This window comes from Garra rufa, chromosome 12, assembly GCF_049309525.1.
Source record: "Garra rufa chromosome 12, GarRuf1.0, whole genome shotgun sequence".
Classification (NCBI taxonomy): domain Eukaryota; kingdom Metazoa; phylum Chordata; class Actinopteri; order Cypriniformes; family Cyprinidae; genus Garra; species Garra rufa.
In genome coordinates this window covers 4,229,537-4,248,485 of record NC_133372.1, presented here as the reverse complement: position 1 = coordinate 4,248,485, position 18,949 = coordinate 4,229,537, and the positions used below count along the sequence as shown (strand labels likewise).

Genomic DNA, 18,949 nt, shown 5'->3' with positions numbered 1-18,949 from the left:
AGCCTTTAAGTCTCCCTGAGTCGGTTTTGAGTACTATTTCACAGGCTAGAGCACCCTCTACGAGGCGGCTCTACGATCTCAAGTGGTCTGTCTTTTCCGCCTGGTGTTCCACCCGTGGTACGGACCCAATTTTATGTGACATATCTGTGATATTGTCCTTCTTGCAAGAGCTGTTGGATAAGGGGAGATCCCCTTCCACGCTCAAGGTCTATGTTGCAGCTATAGCGGTATTCCATGACCTTGTAAACGGTCAATCTGTGGGAAGGAACGACTTGGTCGTTCGTTTCTTAAAGGGGTCAAGGCGGATTAATCCCCCTCGCCCCATTACGGTTCCGTCTTGGGACTTACCCACAGTGTTGAGGGCCCTGAAGGGCCCTCCCTTCGAACCGCTTCAGTCCATAGGCCTTCGCCCCCTGACGTTGAAGACTGCCCTGCTATTGGCATTAGCATCAGTCAAACGCATGGGTGATTTACAGGCGCTCTCTGTGAGCCCCGTTTGCTTGGAATTCGGGCAAAATGACTCTAAGGTCATCCTGAAGCCAAAGCATGGGTATGTTCCCAAAAGTCTCTCTACACCCTTTAGAGACCAGATTATTTCCCTTTTGGCTCTTCCTCCTACGGAGCAAGACCAGGGATTTAACCCTCTCTGCCCTGTCAGGGCTCTGAGATGTTATATAGAGCGTTCTGCCCCTTTTAGGCAGTCAGAACAGCTGTTTGTATGTTTTGGTGGCCGCACCAAGGGGTGTTCGGTCACAAAACAGAGATTATCCAAATGGATTGTGGAAGCCATCACGCTGGCTTACTCCTCTTTGGGCCTACAATGTCCCATGGGAGTAAGGGCCCATTCGACGAGGGGCATCGCCTCGTCTTGGGCGTGGTCTAGTGGGGTTTCCATTGCAGAGATTTGTGCGGCGGCAGGCTGGGCCTCACCGTCCACATTTGCTAGATTCTATAACTTGGACGTTCCAGTCTTACAGACTCGGGTCCTTTCCACATAGTGGTATGTTTTACCAGTATGTTATATATAGTGCGTCTTGGCCTCTGTGGAGCTCCAAGTGTACTTATTCCTTGGAACGGATGTTTATCAGGTTATCTGATCGAACAAATTGGCCCTTATTAGCCCTTTAGTGCTAGGGTCATGTCAGTCGTTCCTCTACCTTAGCAACGGCGGGATTGTACTGGTTCCCCATAAGCGTCTTTACAGACGCAGTACGAGTGAAAGTATCGAAAGGGAACGTACTCGGTTACTTTCGTAACCTCGGTTCCCTGAGATACGGGAACGAGTACTGCGTTGCTGGCCGTGCTAGGTAGCTGCACGACTCAGTCGTCGCTTCAGTCGAAGTACCTGAGTTCCCTATGGCGAAATGCTCGCTTATATAGCCAGATGCTCCGCCCCTTTTGGCGCGATCGGGCGCGAATCATCGCCATAGGTTTGTGCATCTCCGCTGCCGAGCCATTGGTTCGTTTCTTTAACACTGCACGAACCAATGGCCGTGCAGTTACACTGCGTTATTGAAATGCTTCAGTCTCAGGAGAAAAGGAGCTTTTCCCCATAAGCGTCTTTACAGACGCAGTACTCGTTCCCGTATCTCAGGGAACCGAGGTTACGAAAGTAACCGAGTACGATTTTCTTTCGTCGAAAGACAAAAACCACCAAAAAAACGATAGTACTTAAAACGTATATAACATTTCTCATCAATAAGATATTAGATATCATTCTCAAGACCGAACTTTCTGACTATACAGAATATTTACATAAAGAGATAATTCACCCCAAAATGACAATTCTGTTAGTAGTTACTCACCCTCATGTCGTTCCAAACCCGTAAGACCTTCGTTCATCTTCGGAACACAAATTAAGATATTTTGGATGAAATCCGAGAGCTTTCTGACCTTTGTCAAGGGTTTGGAACGACATAAGGGTGAGTAATTAATGACAGAAATTTAATTTTTGGGTGAACTATCCCTTTGAAGCTTGTCAAACAGCATGATCTTTCTAGTGAAGTTGGTTGAGTCTGGTAAAGCTAGTTAAGGAGCTAGAGACCCAACATCCAGAACTCAACATGGCAACCCATTATGCTGCTGTTTTCAGCAGGCAGCAAATGCAGACTGTAGTGTTTCAGGATAGACAAATCTTTTAACAGACTCTGTTAGGAGACGGCGGCTCCTCCCAGCCTGTTGGTTGTCTCTGTCAGGCCTGGTTGGTCCATTCAGAGAGCGGATTATCCCAGAGAGGAGGAGGAGGAGCGGATTGATAGCATGCTGAAGAGCAACACAGTGCTGCTCTGATGAGCCTCTCAACATGGCTGACGTGGGATGTGGGAATGTGGCTCTAATCCTTGTGAGTTAGTGTACCGTAAGGAGAAACAGAGATGGGACTCATTCTGGTCGGGTCATTCAGAAGATAAACGACGGAAGGCTGTGGGAAGGACACAGCAGCATCATGGATGTGGAGATAAATGTGAGAAGCTGAGCCCATACAGAGAGCAGCATGGGGGAAAATATATGTGGTTGAAAAAAGCAAGCACTGGTAACCATAAATGATAAAAACAGCATGGTCTTTGGCAAATACATTTATGCAAATCTTATTGCTTAGATGTTGCATTTTCATAGCAGTTATGTTTACTTTCTGAAAATTCTCCCAAATAAAAAATAAAAAGGCACGAGAGTCAATAGTAATACAGTACAAATGAATATGCATAGCAGCTCAGATTATTTATTCTTATGAGAATCCGATAAGATCATACTGAGATCTCTGACTTTTAATTGCAGACTTCATGGATGAGAAGTTATGAAACTTCAGATGCATTTGACAGAAGAAGCTCTCATTAAAGAGTTCTCATCTGTGATTTTTCTTTCTTAAGTGTTAAAAAAACACCTCATATATCAACCACACATCGATGGTATCTCTGTGTTCTACCACTATTAAGACAGTCTTGTAACTCATACAGTATTTGAAAACATGCAATCGCCATATGAGCGGTTAATCAATGGCACTCGACAGATAAACCCTGATCTCCTTTCCACGAGAAGCCCTTGGTGGTGTCTCGCCAGGATCTGCCCTTCAAATACGCTCCAGCGGCATGGTTTCAGTCTGACAGTATTGATTACTAACCGTATCATTCATTCGATTACGGATCTGGTTCCGACATCAACATCCAGATCGATAACGCTGAAAGAAAGATTTCAAAAATCACAGTGTCTGGAATTGAATTAAACGTGGAGAAAATATCAAATCCTCCAGAACTAATCTGACACCTGAGATGAATCAGACTCACGGAGTCAAAACAGACGGGCCGTGTACGGTTATGATTTGAATAATCCGACCTTTTACAGGGACACACGTTCATTATTTCCCAGTGACATGCGTCTGTTTGAGTTCCTCTGCCTTTTCCATTTCAAAAACAGGGAAAGAGGATTATGGCATGGATAAAGGCTTTGTTATCTGTCACTGAATCTGCAGAACTAATTGAAGGATTCAGGTGTAAACCCAACATTGTTCATAACACCTTCACATATTTTATAAATATTTTACTTGATTTACAAGTATTTTCTCATCTAAACTTTGGAATAAATGTGGCACTTTTAACTAGAATAACCAATTGTAAAAAAAAAAGTGAAAACATTTAGACACTTTTAAGTTATAAAACAACATAATGAGTTTCACTTCCCTGTTCACGGCAGCTTTAACACTTTCACATATCAATGCAAAGCTTTTGATATAGATAAAGATAATCTTGTTTAGATATAGATAATCTTCAGACTGTAAATGATGTTCTTTCATCAGTTCATTTACATAACCATTAAAAGGTAAAGATACATTTACATGAGAAATAAAATAAAAAGTTGTCTTGTTTTCCTTGACAGATTTTTTCCATTAGCAGTTCTTCTCATTATTGATGTTTATATATTGTTTATTTATATTTTTGCAGTAAAAACAAATCCAAGCATCGTTAGAAGGATAAATGTACATCAGAAGCAAATCTTGACCTTGACCTTGATATTTTACTTGTTTTCTGACAGACTTTTTTTCCCATTAATTGTAGGTTTGATGGCTTAAAACAAGCATCTGAATATAGCAACCTCTTATGCAGTTTTGCTTATTGTGTAACTCTTGTTTTAAGGCTGATTAGATATTATTTATCTCTTTGCAGTAAAAAAAAAAATCCTTGATTTTTTCTTTGTCTGGCATCTGAATGTTATGCAGTTTATCATTAAAATCTTGTTTTACAGCTGTTCAGATACTATCTTTTTGCAGTAAAAACAAATCTAAGTATCGATTGAACAAGATAAATGTACACGATAAGTGAAATTGCGTAAAAATGTTTTCCTTGACAGATATTTTCCTTGTCTTGTTTCCTTGACAGACATTTTTTCCCACTAATTGTAGGTTTGATGGCTTAAAATAAGCATCTGAATATTGCAACCTCTTACGCAGTTTTGCTTATAGTGTAAATCTTGTTTTAAAGCTATTTCGATATTATGGTAACACTTTACAATAAGGTGCCATTTGTTAACATTAGTTAATGCATTAACTAGCATGAACGAATAATGAACATTACATTGATTACACAATTTATTCATCTTTGTTAATGTTAGTTAATAAAAATACATTCATTGTTGTCATTCATTGTTTGTTCATGTTAGTTCATAGTGCATTACCTAATGTGAACAAACTTGCAATTTTAATAATGCATTAGTAAATGTTGAAATTAACTGAGATTAATAAATTATTAGTTCATGTTAACTAACATAGTTAACTAATTAACCTTACTTTAAAATGTTACAAATCTTATTTTGCAGTAAAAAATAAAATAAAAAATAAGTAAAATAATCTAAGCATCAATAAAACAAGTTAGGCTACATTTACATGAGAAGTAAAATAGCATAAGTATATTTTGCTTGACAGAATTTTTCCTCATCTGGTTTCTTTGACAGACTGTTTTCCAACTAACTCTGAATCTTATGCAGTTTTGCTTAACATTTAAATTTAGTATTAAAGCTGGTTAGATGATATCTTCTTTGCAGAAAAAACAAATCTTAGCATCGTTAGACTAAGATAAATGTATATGAGAAGTAAAATTGCGTAAGAATATTTTCCCTGACAGATATTTTTCTTGACTTTTTCTTAAAACAAGCATCTGAATATCTTATGCATTATCATGTAAATCTTGTTTCAAAGCTATTTAGATATTGCAAAGAGCAGAATGTTTGCAGTGCTGTATTCCAATTCAGAATATACGATTATGCAGTTCAAACTTGTGTGAAACAATATATATGAGCAAAAACACATTGACAAATAAGTGAAATTCTACAGTGGTCAAATACTGTTTCGCATGTTTTCCACACAGTTGTGTGTTCATTAAAAGCAGGAGGAAAGCAGTCAGCAATGCTGTTATTCAGCTCTGTATGGTGATGAGGAAAGCAGTGGGGTGATAGTCCCAGCATGTGGCCCACTGGAGAGAGACTGCGTTTAATCTGAATCCACCGCTGTGCCTATATATATTTGGTGTGTGTATGTGAGGGAGACGCAGGGGTCCACCAGCGGCTGGGAAGATATCTAATGATGGAAAGAAAAAAGCCTTATCTGAAATGACTGATTTGCATGTGCCGGTGGTCAGCCAGTGGCGGATGAGTCAGAGGATGAATATGGATAAGAATCGTATTATTTCCTCAAGTACTTTTGACGGGTACAGACAAGCCTGTAAATGTAGAACAAGAGCGGCTAATAAATGACACGCTGCTCTGTATTTTCCAGTCGGCTGTTCGCGCAAACAAACTCAGAGGTGGAAAACAAGCCGTACTGTAGAGCCTTCCACGGTCACTTTCTGCGACAACAGCTGAGAATCTTTCGCAAACACATTAAATCCAGTGCTAATTTTGCACGGTCGCAGGGTGTGTCAAAAAAGGTCATGTAACACAAAAGGGGCTGTGACATGGATATGAATGACACCTTCCATGTGGAGAAAAGAGCTTTCAGTTCAGTGGGACACCTGTTGTAAAACCAAAGCACCTTCATCCATTATGCCGTATGTTTCATTGTACAAAGTTTTAAAGAGTCACTGCCTGGGTTTCCTATTGTCTACAAACGGCATTCATACACCTTTCTTGTCCTCTAATCCTGGAGTTTTGGGCTTCATAGTGAGCGGAGAACACACAGAGACGGTCTCTAAGCAACGCTACTGTCAGAATCCTTTCCAAAGATACTCAAGGACGAGTGCAGACTTGTGTCAGACACACATACATACACACACAGCAGGAATCAAGAGTCCCTCAGGTTCTCCGGCGCAGAAGCCAGACATCTGTGACACAGTATACAATAAAAGTTTCGAAAAACATAAAACTGCATAACATTTAGAAATGCTGGCAAAGAGTATTTACGTTTCTTTATATTGCAAAACTACATTTGCATTTCCTCATGGAAAAGGTAGTGCTTGCAAAGACTAGTGTTTTAGTTTTATGTAAGTTTAGGTTATAGTCTTTGGGAATTAAATGGCACATCAGAGCAGCTTTGCTGCTGTCATGACACTCCTGAGAATACATAATGCAACATCATCTTTGCAATGTAAACTAGGCTATACATGGTTGAAAAGAAACTGCATTTTACTACACATTCAGAACACCGATCAGAATTCAGCATGCAAATATTATGACTACGCAATCACATTTTGAATAAATGAGATTTACATACAATAAATCTTAAATGAGAGTGGGTGACATGAAATGCTGATATGTCCAGCATATACTGGACATAGCCATTCTAATTTAATGATATTAATTATATGCATGCAACTTTTATGATGTAATATTAAAGGGTTAGTTAACCCAAAACGGAAATTAGCCCATTATTTACTCACCCGCCAGGCATCCTAGGAATCCAATCGGAGTTATATTAAAAATTATCCTGCAATTTCCAAGTTTTAGAATTGCATGGGTGGATGTTTCTCTTCTTCAGTCCAAAACAAGTGCAATAAAGTGCATCCATCCATAATAAAAAAGTGTCTGATGAATAAAGGCTCCTATAGTAAATTGATGCATTTTTCTAAGAAAAATATCTATATTTAAAACGTTGCACAAAAAATGGTGAATGAGGAGACTGGTTTTCCTTTGCTAAAGTAAGGCAAGTTTCCTTCTTTTGCTCCTGTAAACAAACTTAATCAAACTGATGAAGAGAAACACTCGCCATGCAATTCAAAAGCTTGAAAATGGCAGGATAATTTTTAATATAACTCTGATTGGATTCGTCTGAAAGAAGGAAGTCACATACACCTAGGATGCCTGGAGAATAAGTATATAATGGGCTAATTTTCATTTTTGGGTGAACTAAACCTTTATTTGGGACTTTGTAATTTTAAAAAATGCATGCTTCAGATTGCAGGACTACATAAAATGAAATATGGTGAAAGAAAAGATTATTGAAAAGGGTGAAAATACTTAGTAACTTAGTAAATACTTATCTAACCTAAAATCTTGATGTTGCTGATATAAATTTTTTTGCACACAGAAAAAAGGTACAAAAGCTGTCACTAGGGAGGGACCTTTTCAAAACTAAAGGTACACTTTAGGTTTTAATATGTACCTTTAAGATATATGAATTCTGTAGATGTAAATGGGTACTTTCTAAAGAGGTACTGCCCCAGTGACAGCTTTTCTTCTGAGAGTGCATCATGTGTCATCCACTTCAGCATTAAAATATTCAAAAACCAAAAATAGATCTAATGCTCAAATTATCTACAAAGTCTGTACATTAAGCTGTTCAAACTGAATTAATTGAAAAAGTTTAATACTCAGGGTTAATCTGAATGTTTGAGGAATAAGGCTACGGCGGTTCTCTGCGAGCTCTGTAATTACTACAGATGTATCCTATTTCATAAGGGGGAAAAGTACAGAGCAGCTCACCAATCAAAGTTCTCAGGTCAAAGAAGATCAAAGTTTGCAGATTCACACATCTGCTTTTGAAGTTTTCAAAGGAAGGAGAGATGGTTGATTTTCAAGATTGTATCGCCACTTTTAAAGCAACAAACTGAAAATAGCAGCCCAGAATAATGCTGTTAAACGCTCTGCTCCTTTCGCTCGGGTCTCTACGGCAGGCCGTGACAACAGTAACCGACAGTGAGGCAGTTTCAGCGAATGGCACTGTAAATCACAACAGACAGAAATTCAAATGCTAATTAAACCGGGTTTATTTTGAACTCCTCTTCAGAGGTTCATGATGGAGGGACTTTGAATTCTCCATCAAAGAGTGCAATAAACAGTCTTTATAAGCCAAACAAATTACTGTCGCCACTGCTGACAGTGGTTTCATTCACATCCAGTGAGATGAAACGTTCAGAGGAAACCCCCTTGGACTCTGTATCTGTTATGTGTCCATCCTCCAGTGACAAACAGGGGAGGTATTCATGAAACAATATGCTATTCTTCATTTATCAGACACTTTCTTATCCAAAAAATCCTGGTGCAATCTGAGGTCAAGTGCATTCAACACTGAAAAGTAGAATAACTTTTGCAGAGCCTTTGCTTTAGTAAAGAGCCTTTTGCCAAGCCCTTTTATAGGGTTGAGTTGCTTCATGGATCTTTGTAGATTAAAATGCTGTTGATGTTTAAAGGGTCTTTAGATCACGGTAATGGTTAAAGATATCGATCGAAACGGGAAAATTGAAGCATCAAGGGTTCTTTGAATCACCTGAACCCAGAATGTAGATGGTTTGCTAAAAACATGGACATTATAGTAAAAACTATACTGTATATATATATATATATATATATATATATATATATATATATATATATATATATATATACACACACACATATATAGCTTAGGAAAAGCAAGCAATATATATATATATATATATATATATATATATATAGCTTGCTTTTTCCTTTTTCTAAGCTATATATGTGACCCTGGACCATAAGGGTCAATTTTTTGAAATTGTGATTTATACATCATCTGAAAGCTGAATAAATTGATGCATGTTTTGTTAGGATAGGACAGGGCTGAGATACAACTATTTGAAAATCTAAAGCCTAAAGTTGTCCGAATGAAGTCCTTAGCAATGCATATTACTAATAAAAATTAAGTTTTGATATATTTATAGTAGGAAATTTACAAAATATCTTCATGGAACATGATCTTTACTTAATATCCTAATGATTTTTGGCATAAAAGAAAAGAAAAATCATTTTGACCCATACAATGTATTTTTGGCTATTGTTTTAAATAATGATTTAATAATTGTATTTATTTATACATTTATTTATTTACTTATTTATTTATTTATTTTTGCCGAATTTTTATAAATTGTGTTATATGTTCACATATGTTAAAGACAACAAATAAAGTAAAAAAAAACTATGCATTCATTTCTTGTCTTCTGTTTTTGTCCATACACTGAATTACACAAATAAAAACAAAACTACAGACCATTAACTTTCACTTTAAAAAGTGAAAGTCTTTTCACTTTTGTGTTTCACAGAATAAAAAAAGCTCACTGTCCCCAGTAAAGGACAAGTTGTAGCCATTATTTGGGATTTCAAACCAACAACAAATAGCTACTTGAACCACACAACCTCAGCAACCAATAAACCAGAGCAAATCACAACAATAATCATGCATAAGCACCGTAACACGTCAAACAACAAAGATCCACCCAGCATTAGTGATAAACCCCCTATTCAAACTGTTGCATCGCTGTCCCGACTGACACTTGAAATGATGAACATCCCCCAATACACACAGACCTGAATGGCCCGAGCTTACAGTCATAAAACACACCCCTCAACCGGGACAGTTGAACCACTGGAGGGACAAGAGAGGTCACAGATTGTGTTCAAAAGGCCAGCAGGGTCAAGATCTCTAACTACTGCTTTTATTGTTCCATCTGGGGACTAAACAAAGGCACAAACTGCCTCTCTGGACCAATGTCCCATCTCTCTTGAATGTTTCCTTCTCTGTTATGAACGAGAGCAGCCTGTTGGTGGTCCATGTAGCAACACGCAAGCCACTGAGAAAGAGCAAAAAGTGAGGAAACAAGCGAGGGAGAGAGCGATACGCTGGCGGTGACTGAATGGATGGCATTGCAGCAGGGCAGGACTGTGGGATTAGACGAGACAATGGTATGCTTGAAAGACGTAAGCCTCTCTGTGTGAAATAGAATCACTCCCTGGGGACAAGACTGCCTTCCCCACTGAACAAAGTGAGACAGACAGCCTAGTTCCCGCTGACTTCTCTCCAAAAAGACACTTTTGATAACACCATTCAATCACGGCAGAGGAAAACTTCCCCAGCTCAATCTATATAACCCAGTTTCGTTATATATAAGTAAAATTCACTTTAAAGAAGGGTTCTCAAACTACTGTACCAGCCGGTGAGATTAATTCACAGGTTAACAGTTTATCTGTTAAAGTTCATTTGGCCCGCAAATTGGTTTTCACTTTCTGCATTTTGGTTTCGCCTTTCACCTGTTATCCTGTAGTGTACTCAAACTGTAGTCAAACATATATTTATCCAAATGAATTATTACAGGCCTGGCACAAATGAAAACGTGGAATTGTAGCCTAGGTGACAATAACAAACAAGCCTGCGGGTGTGTTTCTGTCAAAAAAAAGGGGGTGGTTATGTACATGCACTGGCACTGCTGATGTGTGCCAAGTTACTCAGTCGTTCATTATTACCTGTATAGCAAATGCCATACACTGTATAGAATGACTATAATAAGTGCACTATATAGATAATAGGGAACACTTGTTATACTGAACATATGGTGATGTGATTAAACTACATCTCTCCTGTTATAATCAACAGAGCGGTAATTGCTAAATGCATGTACAACTATGTCAGTAACTGTATATAATCAAAAATAATGTTTGTGTAAAGTTATTTGTATTTGTTGTAATTATTCAAATGGCTACTGATGAAGTTTGAAACCCTTGCTTTGAAGAAATTCTTTAAGCACTTAGTGATTCATGAGGTTTATATCAACACTAGAACAAGTTTAGACAGTCCAAAATATTCTGATACTGAAAATCTCAGATTTAATCATATTAATCTTAATAATATTTGAAAAGCTATAGTGTTTTTAAAAGTTAAAAAAAGTAAAAGTTAAAAGAAATAAACAAATAAAATTAAATATGTGACCTTGGACCACAAAACCAGTCAATAAGTAGCACATTTGTAGCAATAGCCAAAAATACATTGTATGGGTGAACATTATAATTTTTTCTTTTATGCCAAAAATCATTAGGATATTAAATAAAGATCATGTTCCATGAAGATATTTTGTAAATTTCCTACCTTAAAAATACCAAAACTTAATTTTTAATTAGTAATATGCATTGCTAAGAAATTCATTTGGACGACTTTAAAGGTGATTTTCTTAATATTTAAATTTTTTGGCTCCCTCAGATTCTAGATTTTCAAATAGTTGTATCTTAGCCAAATATAGTCCTTTGACAAGATTTAGATTTATTCTGCTTTCAGATGATGTATAAATCCTAATTTTGAAAAATTGTCCCTTGTTTTGTGGTCCAGGGTCACATATAAGAAATATAAAAATGTATAAGAAATATATATATATATATATATATATATATATATATATATATATATATATAGATATGTTAAAGAAAATTATAACACAAGTAAATCAGTTTTTAGTTCACTGATAAATACATTGATAAAGTTCACTTCTAATGGAAGCCCTTTGGCACTTTCTCAAATCATCAGGCTTTGTCTGTTTATCAAATTAGAAAAACAGTACATACAATAGTAGCAGTTCATAATTGTTGTACATCACAAACTGCACCAGTTCACACACTCTCTGTAAAACCTTTCCAGGAAAGACAGTGCAATTTTACATTATCCTCATAATTCAATCTAAATTATACATTCAACCAGACTAATTAAAAAATCTTACATAACACCCTTAGAAAAAGCAGCATCTGAGGTGGATATTATGCTCAAGTAAAATGAACAAAGAGATTTACATGTAAGACCGAGAAAACCAGTCGCCACAGGACAGCTGTGACTCTGCTAATGGTTTCTCCTAAGCCCCCAGTGTGTTTGTGTTCAACAGCAAAAGAAGGTGCACACAGAAGATGAGAGAGACCACTAATAAGACCCTCATTTAAGTGCAAATGATGGAATATGATTATGAAACACTAAGGTTGAGCCAAGAAGATCATCCACAGTACCACTACTATTATTCCTTGCAGAAAAAAAAAAAAAACAATGCATGTGCACCACTTACCCATGTGAAGAAAACCATCCAAAGAGTTTAGAAAATCCTTCAGGAAAACTAGTGGATCCAAACTCAAGTCCTGAACTGCAAGTGTACAGCAAGTGGCTAATCCATATATCATGCGCTGCGCTGGTGGCGTTACTCTGCCTGAGCTCTTAGCTGGGGCAGTGTCTCTGGGGACAGACGCACGGTTTCTGAGACTGTGTGAACAAGACTAATTCAGGCACAAGCAAAATCCGTCAGGTGTTGAATTACAACGGAGGCTGAGGGAGGGGCATAGTCTCTCTGGCCAATCAGAGAGGTGGGCTGTTGTTTGATTTAGCACAGGTAAACGGAGCGGCCCCTCCTGTTCCCACCTGGCAGAGGACCAACAGGTAACTGAGGGCAGTAGGGACACTGAAACGGGCTGGCTTGTTTTTTTTGTTTTTTTTTTTTGTTTTTTATAAAGTAGGTAGACAGACTGACTGGCTGGCAGAAAAGCTGTTGTTGAGATAAAGAACTCTTTAAGTAGAACATGACTGACTGATTCCGAACACAGCCCGAGTTGTTTGTCTGACCCGCGAGCTGTCGTAAAGATAACGATAATAAAACCAAAGGGATGTAAAAAGTAACACAATTTGTGGCTTAAGGCAAATCGTAAAGAACCAGACTTGGAAAAGAGACTTTCGAAAGGGATGCTTAAGCATCGGCACAAATAAGACTCATGATTAAAAAGTGGTGAGAATGAAATCCCAGCCAGGTAATATTGCGCATAAAGGAATGCATTTCCTTTTATTCTGATTCAATATATTGGTTAAGCATCTGCAAAATGCTTTTGCGGAAATGCAAAAAGATGCTAGATTGCACATTCAGAGTCATTATTCAAAACCCTGACAACTCCACTGCTTTCCAATTGAGAAGCTGTTCTTCTGCAGAAATACATCTCGCCGTAGTTACCAAATCATAGAGATTGAATAGAAATAGACTTTTCTTCACAATTTTTGCTTCAGTGCACATAATGAACACTAAAAACTTTGTTTTATATCATTGCAATTAATGAATAGTTGGTCCCTGGAGCTCGTTAGCAAGTCAGTGTGATTGCAAATGTGTGTGTGCACCAAACTTTAAATAATAGTATTAAAGCATATTTTTTATTTGCATAACTGCTCTCCACCAAACTGTAGCTCTATTCATTCATATCAAAAGCTAGACCACTTAGATTTCTAAATAATGCAGAACGGCAGCATATTGAGTTCTGCATCTCACAGCTCCAGCGCTCAAACCCCTGAACCACCTGTCAAACATGCGTGTTTCCCTACAGAAACCAATTACTCCTGAACAGGACTGCTGGGTATTCTAGATAAAGTGCTTGGACTATTAATTAATGTGTTTTGACTAAGAAAAATGAGGCGGAATTAAATTATAGATGTATCATTTTTCATTAAACTTCTGGTTGATGGAAGGGCTCTTCAAAAGGAAAGCTAATGCCAGGAAAAAAATAAAAAATAACCTGTGGAAAAATCAGACTGTATCGCTCTCAAAAGCACAGATTTGGTTTTTATTGAAAGCACAGTTCCTGGGGTACATTTTTCTAAATAAAAGGGACATATCATATCTGAATGAAATGTTACTAAATAAAGATAAAGCGTTAATTCGTTTTCACCAGCTGCCACCCACCGTTCACAGCATTCAGTACAGTGAGCATTGAGCATGTGGCTGAATGCGTGCATGCACGTCCAAAATTAACACTCGCCAAATGCCAAATGCTGAAAACTGGCTTTGGTGATTCGGCTGGGAACTTTTTTTTTAGAAAGTGCATAGTTTATATATGAAACACCAATGTAAGATTGATCATTTGACCTTTCTGATCTTACCAAAGTGATGTGATTCTATAAAACAATTCTTTGACTAATGTAAAGCTGATTATTTTATTTTATTTTATTTTATTTTCTAATTCATATTGCAACACATTCACAAAATCAGCCTGTGAAGTTTTGTATAAATGTATTTATTTTTGCATAGTTTTCAAAAGAGGTAGCATTTCACTGACAGAGAGTATATGATGATAAGTTATCACAATTATCTGCTATTTGCTGCCAAAAACAAAAATAAATACAGATTTTGATTTCATTAAAAAAAAAAAAAAACACCAGTCAAAAGTTTTTGGGACAGTAAGATTTTTTATGTTTTTTAAAGAAGCATGCATTTATTTTAACTGAAAATTCTGAAATATTTTTTACTATTTTAAACAACAGCTTTCTGTTTGAATATATTTTAAAATGTAATTTATTCTTGTGATTTCAAATTGAATCTTTTGCATCATTACTCCAGTCACAAAAAAAACAAAAGTAACAATTATTTTTATTATTATGATTATTATTTTAATGTTAAAAATAGCTGTGTAGAATTTTTTCAGGTTTCTTTGATGAATAGAAAGTTCATAAGATCAGCATTCATCTGAAATAGAAATCTTTTGTACCATTATAAATGTCACTTTTGATCAATTTAAAGCATCCTTTCTAAATAAAAGTATTAATTTCTATAATTTCTTTCCCAAAAAAAATAAAATAAATAAATTATACTTACTGCAGGCTTTTTAACTGTTTTATATAATAATAATAATAATAATAATAATAATAATAATAATAATAATAATAATAATAATAATAATAATAATAATAAATGTTTCTTGGGCAGCAAATCAGCATATTAGAATGATTTCTGAAGAATCATGTGACACTTAAGACTGAAGTAATGATGCTGAAAATGTATCTTTGATCACAGAAATAAAATACATTTAAAAAAATATTCAAATAGAAAGCAGTTATTTTAAACCACAATAATATTTCAAAATGTTACGGCTTTTGCTGTGTTTTGGATCAAATAAATGCAGGCTTGGTGAGCAGAAAAGGTGAGCTTTAAAAAACACATACATGTATTTAAATGTATAAACAATTAATTCTGGAACCTGTGTGCATGTGTATTTGCACTTGTGAGCGTGTCGCTTGTGTAATGTAACTTAAAATTTAGACTACAACTTGAAAGAAAAATCGATCTATGAAATAAGACACTACACAGTCTCAAGGCAGTCCACTGAATGAATAACATATACACTCATACAGACAATGAGAATAGGCACAAGTAACATAATGCACAAACTGAAACTGAAGCCATGATTCTTGGTTTTTGAATAGTATTGTCATTGTGTCACATAATTCTACAAATGCCTTGGCTTGAGTTTCACTTCAAACCTCACACAAACCCACAAGAGTTGAAGGAGGATGTTTGTGACACTGCTCTCATCTTCATTCTAGCCGTAGCTTTCAATCTAAAGGACCGTCATCTGAGAGGACAATAGCACCTGCTGTTAGCCAAGTGAGATTCAATGTGTGCAAATCCTTGGGAAAAAATGAGGCGACTGAGCTACAGCTAGCTCTTTTTGTGGCATGTTTGCCACGAACTTAAAAAATGGTGATATAAGAATTTCTTTCCAGTACATCAGACTTGTACAGCTTTACTTTTGGCTAATTAGCTTGCTAATTGGTAATGTGGGTCTCATGTCATGCAATGTGCATGTAAGCAAGTCTTGCTTGGAATAATGTGGCAATGAATCACAGCGGATGAACAAGCCAGGAAATCTCACACATGCGAGTCCTGTGACGGCACTTCTGCAGCGGAGCAAAGTCTCTGGCTCTAATCCACCGGTTTTCATGCTTGCTAAATGCTGACAGACTCTTTTTCGAATTAGAAAATTAATGCTGCTTCATTCTCTTGATGCGCGAGTGTCTTCTCTGTAATCCTCACGCTGAGAAGGATTGCGTTCATGAGAATGACCCAAACCAGGGAGTAATCTGGTTGTCTAAATTGGCGTCACATCAAACTGCCAAATTCATCAACAAATCCTGCCAAACGGTCCTCTAGGGCTGCGTGACAATTGTGTTTAGAGACGCTTGAGATATTACATAACTTTTTCGCTGCTTTTTCTAGGACGGAACAATCATTGAATGCAACCCTGACACAAATGTGGGAAAGTGCGGAAAATTGTTATTTTGTGTGTTATTAGATATATAAAAACTGAAACAAATGGTTTGTTCTAGCTGCCTGCTCTGGAAAAAAATGTTTTTGCTGTTTACCTAATTAAAATAAAGTAAACAACACAATTGCTGAACACTGACAGCTTAATTTCATTGTTTTTAGTCCACTTTAATTTGTAATGCTGAGAACTAAAAATCTACTTTCAGTTAATGCAACAAAAATGAATAACATCTGTGTTAACATTTTTGGGTCACACTTTATCTTAAGGTTCAATTCTTGCTATTAATAAACCACTAACTATGACTTTTGCCTCAATAAACTCCTAATTTGCTGCTTATTAATAGTAAGGTAGTTGTTAAGTTTAGGTATTGTATATTAGGGATGTAGAATACAGTATGTGACCCTGGACCAGAAAAACAGTCATAAGGGTCAATGTTTTGAAATTGAGATTGAGCTTTCCATTGATGTATGGTTTGTTAGGATAGGACAATATTTGGCTGAGATATAAGTATTTAAAAATCTGGAATCTGAGGGTGCAAAAAAATCTAAATACTGAGAAAATCACCTTTAAAGTTGTCCAAATTAAGTTCTTAAGTTTTATATATTTATTTTAGGAAATTTACAAAATATCCTAATGATTTTTGGCATAAAAGAAAAATCAATAATTTTGACTCATACACTGTTTTTTTGGCTACTGCTACAAATATACCAGTGCTACTTAAAGGGATAGTTCACCCAAAAATGAAAATTTGAAGTTTATCTGCTTACCCCCAGGGCATCCAAGATGTAGGTGACTTTGTTTTTTCAGTAGAACACAAATGAAGATTTTTAACTCAAACTGTTGCAGTCTGTCAGTCATATAATGGCAGTCAATGGGATCCACGGCTTTAAGAGTCAAAAAAACATGCACAGCCAAATTCCATCAGGCTCAAAAGTTGGGAGTTGGTGAAAAGATTATATTATTTAGTGTGTTATATGACTGACAGACTGTAACGGTTTGAGTTAAAAATCTTCGTTTGTGTTCTACTGAAGAAACAAAGTCACCTACATCTTGGCTGCCCTGGGGGTAAGCAGATAAACATCACATTTTCAATTTTAGGCGAACTGTCCCTTTAAGACTGGTTTTGTGGTCCAGGGTCATCTATGGTCATGTAGAATAAATGCTTTATAAGTACTAATAAACAGCCAATATGTTATTAATAGGCATGCTAATAAGCAACTACTTAATAGCAAGAATTGGTCCCTATACTAAAGTGTTTTTATTTTGTTGTCTATATTCGGTTGTATATCATTGTAGTGTAAGTTGTGTTCAGCAGTGTTTAGTACAAGCAAACTGTGAAATGTCAGACTTCCAACAATAATGGGAGCCTGTTTAGCAGGAGTGTCTGTAACCTTAACAGCCAAAAACAACTCAATTGTTTTGGTGTTTTAAGAACAACAGTCTTTGTGATTATGGCAGAATACACAAAGCATGACACAACTGCATTAGTGGGCGAAAACCAAAAATGAATAACAGAGGCCTTGGAAGCCAAAGGAGGACTATCTAAACAACACAGAACTACAGCAGCAATATGACAGCAAACCTTAACTACCATAATTTTATTAACTGATATAATGTTAATATACCAACCTATTGAAGTACTAAAAACGCTCCGGTTACTCACGTAACCTTGGTTCCCTGAGATAAGGGAACGAGCATTGCGTCATCATTTTTGACGACTGCTAATGGGGTAACTCCTGTTTACTCCGATACTGAAGCCTGATTTGTTAACGTTTGTGAAGTTGCACAAACCAATGGCGCTGGCGGAGCTGACTGCTATATAAGTCGGCGAAAAGCGCCATATCATCAGAATCAAACGACTGAAGCGACAGCCATCGACTCATGTGCAACTTTAGCACGGCAGTTTACGCAACGCTCCTTCCCTTATCTCAGGGAACCGAGGTTACATAAGTAACCGGAGCGTTCCCCTACGAAAGGTAACTCTCGTTGCGTCGTCATTTTTGAGGACTGCTAATGGGGAACGTATCCAGTCACATCGTGCTAAAAGCAAGAACAGAACTAGCCTGCTCAAAAGCCCAGTCTAAAGGCACTTCTTGAGGGCCCAAAAAGACCTGAGCTAATAAGAGACCCAAGGTCAACCTGAGGTCTGCTTTAACATAACTCCACCCACTAATAAGGGGGTGAGAGAGAACTTAAGCAGATAACACCTGCATCTGCAAGGCGGGCACGTCCAGATTGTAAAAACTAATAAAGGTAGATGGCGACGACCAGCCAGCGGCCGCACAGATCTCCCCAATAGAAATGCCGCTAGACCACGCCCAGGACGAGGCCATCCCTCTAGTGGAGTGGGCCTTCACCCCGGTAGGGCACTGTAGGTCAGCCGAAGCATAAGCTAAGGCTATAGCATCAACAATCCATCGTGACAATTTTTTTTTTGTAACTGGCAGCCCTTTAGAGCGACCTCCAAAGCATACAAAGAGCTGCTCTGACTGTCTGAAAAACACAGAACGCTCAAAGTAGACTCTGAGTGTCCTGACAGGACACAGCAGGTTGGGACCCTGTTCGCCGTCCGCAGTAGGGAGGGCCAGAAGGGAAATGAACTGAGCTCTAAACGGTGTTGAGAGCACTTTCGGTACATAGCAACTGTGTGGCTGAAGAATGACTTTGCAGTCATTAGGCCCAAACTCGAGAC

General features: G+C 37.2%; 1 protein-coding gene across 1 annotated transcript in view; it reads right to left on the bottom strand.

The window, feature by feature from the left end:
• ptprfa (protein tyrosine phosphatase receptor type Fa) overlaps positions 1-12,426 on the bottom strand; it is a 228,632-nt gene extending 216,206 nt beyond the window's left edge. The window contains exon 1 of the mRNA XM_073851773.1: positions 12,252-12,426. The gene's annotated coding sequence lies outside the window, so the exon portion shown is untranslated. The remainder of the gene's footprint in view (positions 1-12,251) is intronic.
• Positions 12,427-18,949: the final 6,523 nt, after the last annotated feature.